Source organism: Uranotaenia lowii, unplaced genomic scaffold (genome assembly GCF_029784155.1).
Source record: "Uranotaenia lowii strain MFRU-FL unplaced genomic scaffold, ASM2978415v1 HiC_scaffold_413, whole genome shotgun sequence".
Lineage (NCBI taxonomy): Eukaryota > Metazoa > Arthropoda > Insecta > Diptera > Culicidae > Uranotaenia > Uranotaenia lowii.
Window position 1 is genome coordinate 1 of NW_026598327.1, and position 4,591 is coordinate 4,591.

Consider the following 4,591-nt stretch of genomic DNA (forward strand, 5'->3'; position numbering starts at 1 on the left):
TGCCATGCAAAAACATTTTTAAGATCTGTGGCCTTCTAGTTTTTTACAACACGTGTTGTATTTTCGCATGCTGTGATGCAAAAATAGCAATATTTCTATCACATACGGCTGTCATAGAAACAGTGTTGTAGGAAAATACAACGCCCCAAGATCTTGAAAACATTTTTGCATGGTAAAATTTTCAAAATGTCAAAATTTCTACCAATTTTTCCCAACACCAGTGAATTAGCTCTAATCAGAGAAGAAATTAAAACTTTTTTAACCCATTTTCAATATGCCTATAGATCGATTAAGAATAGGTTGACGTTTTGATCTGCAAATAAATTAAGAAAATACCCCAAAAGAATTGTTGATGTTTTTTTGTGTTTTGCCTAACTTTGCCAACAAACTAGAAATGATAGACCTGGTCTGTTTGAAAAAAAAAAGAAAAAACAATCAATCGATAAAAGAGGAAAAATAAAATTGACAAAAAATCGCCATCTGCCGTGAAATTCAATCTGTTGTTTATGGAAAGCAAATAACGTGGAGCTTGATGGATCGACTTTGGGAGGCCTTTTTTCATCTCCTTCAATTAGCTCTTAAAACATTCGAGAACGGTCTAGCTAGATATACATGGCTTGAGGGACTTTAACCTCCCTTGGTTTTGGAGATATTTTTTAAATGGCAGTCAAGAATAACTTGGGGAATATAAATAAAAAGGCAATCAGTAAACAATTTTAAGCAGATGTTTTGTCAAGGCTTGGAATTATAATCCTTCGGAGAAAAAATTGAATGTTATAGGCATGGCAGTAGGTACGGGGCTTTCAATTTTAAATTCTCAATCAAACTCTGAATACCGAAAGCAATTCAAGAATGAGATTTTTCTCATTCGTTAGTCAAAACTAATTATTAAATTTCAGATCACCTTAAATCACGCCAGATGTTTCATCCAATTAAAACTTTTTATTGGTTAATTCATGTTTGGTTTCTCGATTTCGGATTTTGAAACTAAATAGCAATTCTCAACTTCCATTATGAATAATCTTTTAGGCAAGAGTTGAAGGTTAACAAATTACTATACGACACAAAAAATGAAGGTGTAGAATTATAAGCTCAATTTAAATTTCAAATTTGTGTTCAAATTCTACAAAAAAAACTATACATCGCCGTGCTTTGCACAAATTAACCACAATTAAAATAGCAACCAATGAGTGTGTTTTGCCTCGTGAAGCCTATTGCATGAAAAGTAGTCATGCAATACCTTGCAATGCAGCCAGCAGTGATATCAGTTTATTTTATTGTTTTTCAATGTCAAAAGACATACCTTTATTAAACAGCTAATAACTTTTTTGCCTAATAAGAACGGTCTTGGACAAAGATGTTTAGCAAAAAATTCCATTCAAGAATTTATAAATTGGCACACATACCATTTACACGGTTCCACAGAAGGAACAAAAATGATGTTGAGTTTTTAGAACAAAATATGCCATTTTCCCATACAAACCTTAAAGTTCATAAGAAAAAATCGAATTGCAATAATTTATCTAATCTTCGCCCGATAAGCAGATTGTGCGTAATTTATAAGATGCTGTGTGTCTCCCACGTTAAACTGCTTTCAAAGCTATCCCGAGCAGACTTCGATGCCATAATCGATAGCAAACAGTAACCAAAATGAGCTATTAATGCCAAAATGATAGCAAAATATAGTATCAGATTTTTCCGATGGCAAAATTAGGTTTCCTAGAGGCATCAATATGTTGAAAAATTATGCCAAACCAATACCTGAATAAGCTATTGATACCAAATTGAAAGCACTATTTGGTTTTGCGTATTCCATGACAACAAAACAAGGCATCACCAAGGTTTCAATATTTTCATCGTGTAGAAAAGTGAGATGGAAATGATATCTTTGGTGTTCCATTTTCTGCTTTAAAAAAAATTACGAAACACTTAAAAATTTGTTAGAACTGAAAACAAACATACATTTTAGTCGTTACCCGCAAAGTTCGAGTTGGTCTTTGATTTTTCAGTAATACCAAATCTAGGCATCATCAAGGTATCATTCATTTTAATCGGTTATTTAAATTTCAACGAAAAAAAATTAATAAATTTAACGACTTTTTATATTGTTAAAAATTTCGTTATAGTGAACTGAGACCAAAACAAAGTTTAGAGTTTACAAAAGTTGTTGAAGGTGGTTTGGGAATGTCCACGCTTGTCCTCGGATAGGGGTGTAGGTACTTGGCACATATCCCTGTGGACACCTCATAAATATTTTTAAATCGTGAACAATCATTATGAAGTTTCGGTTTTAATGTTAGTATTGATTCAATTCAAATAAAAAAAATGTAAGAAATAGATATCTAAATCATGAAGTCGAGATAAATATTCGGGATTAAAGTTCTCCAATTTCACATAAATATGTCAGCTAGAGCCCTTTATTAACGATTTTTAATCTCTAGCAGACTGGAGTTGCTTTTCCACGTTATCTAAATTAAATTCAAACTACCATAGCTCAGATTTTGATACTCTGAATTTTGTTAAAGATAATTCGTAAACGAGGTATGACTGACAAGTCATGCAACTCAGGGAAAAAACGAAAAAAAAGGCAAAGAGCAGTGTTTTCCAACTGTACAAAGTGTTTAATTATATCAATATGAGTGCATCAACGGTAAAATACAATATTCCAATACATTCGTTTTTATAAACTGAATTTAAAAAATAATTTGTACATCAAAAAGTATTTTTGAAATCATGTAGGATTAATTTAATTCAATACAACATCGTAAGTAAACACCAAACTACATTTCCGTCATTGTCATCATATGTTAAGCGGTTGGAATGTCCGGAAACTTATGCTACTTCCCGTGGGAAGAAACATCCAGAAGTTTGCGGTGCGAGTTCGGCTGCCGAACTGAGTTTTGAGTATACCTCTCAGAACTTAGTTTGAAATTACCCAGTCGAACTCAAAATTGAGGGCTATGCCACTTTAAAACCAAAACAACTTAACGTTAAGTTAAAAAAAAGGAACGTGAATGTGGACGAGGTTTTAGTTTTTCAATACATCGGTTCAATGTTTTTGCGAGTAGCGTGTAGAAATAACTTTGTTTGTTGTTGTTTACATTCGTTCATTTCCAGTCGTTTTTATGCGTTGCTTTCGTTCGGAATTTCTGCGAGTTTTTTTTAATCTTAAAAGTTTAAGTAAATTTGTCCGAAAATCAAGTGATAGCTATCCCGGAAATTGCAGAACAAGTTTGAAAGCTCAAGGCTTAAAATCCTCTCTTCGGGCAGCCAGTGATAGGTTCTCCGGGGTCCGGCAAAACCAGCTACTGTAGCAAGATGAAAACGTTTCTAGAAAAGTTGGAACGGAAGATAATCTTAGTCAACTTGGATCCGGTTAATGACAACATGGAATACGAAGCGGGTTTGGACACAATGCAATTCATCATTGTTCAGGACGTGATGGAAAAGTGCGATTTCGATCCCAATGGAGCCCTCATTCACTGCATGGAACTCTTGGAGACAAACTTCGGATGGCTTTTTAAACAGTTGAGAAGCTGCTCGCCTGAAAGGTATTTTATTTTTGATTGTCTGGTCAAGTAAAGTCGCTATAAAGAACATTTTTGAGAAGCTCGCTCGACCTCTTAAACTACCATCTTTTTCCGGCCATTTGGTAGAATATCAGAACCGCATAAATTTATTTCGTCGCCCACACAATGCTCCAAATGGGGCTTCTTCATGTTAATGTTTTAAGAAAATCGGATCTTCCTAAGGGGAATAAATCGAAGCTGGCTTTCGATCGAATGGAACGCATTAATCCATACCGAAGTTAGTTGCTAGGAATTTCGGGGGCATGGATTTGTTGGCAAATACTGCGGCCAATGCTGGAATCCTTCTGTAAAACAACAAGTAATTATTGTTCGTATTAATGTGTTCTTTTTCACCTCATAAAATTATCTGTTATTTGATCTATTTCTTAAAACGCATATTTAATGCCTTTGCATAGACTAGTTCTTCAACAAACTTTGCTTTCCTCATTCTTTGTGTTTCCTGTTCAAGGGTGATTATCTTCACCAGAATGTTTCCTCTTGACTCTTGACAAAATCGATATTCCTTCTGTATAAATTCAGGCGTTTATCCTGATGGAAAAGTCTAGCTAATTTATTAAACAATTCAATGCACCTAAATTTTTTAAAAGACAATTTTGTATCTGGAGTATAGTGTGTTTCTATCTCGCACGTTAAAACGTCAAATTAATGTACATAGTTTTAAAAGTGCCAATCACCAAATGGTGCATTTAGATCAACATATTAAAAAAAAGGAATTTTCATCTTCAAACTATTAGTACCGCGAATAACGAATAATTTGTTAAAAACGTCTCTTATAAAAAAAAACCATTTTTTTTTCAATCATTTAAAAATGTCAAGTCATAATGTATTTTGAATTTTGTTCTCAAATAGGTCATACGAGCCCTTTATGTTTTTTTAAATAACACTTAAAACAGTTCATCAGGAAAAAGTGAGAATTTTATTTTGTAATTACTGTAATTTGGAATACTATAAAATCGAATGGATTCTTTGCCAACTGCAAAGCGAATTGAAGCCTTAAACAA

General features: G+C 33.4%; 1 pseudogene; it reads left to right on the forward strand.

Moving 5' to 3' along the window:
• Positions 1-3,252: 3,252 nt before the first annotated feature.
• LOC129760085 (GPN-loop GTPase 2-like) lies at positions 3,253-3,812 on the forward strand (annotated as a pseudogene).
• The last annotated feature ends 779 nt before the right edge of the window (positions 3,813-4,591 follow it).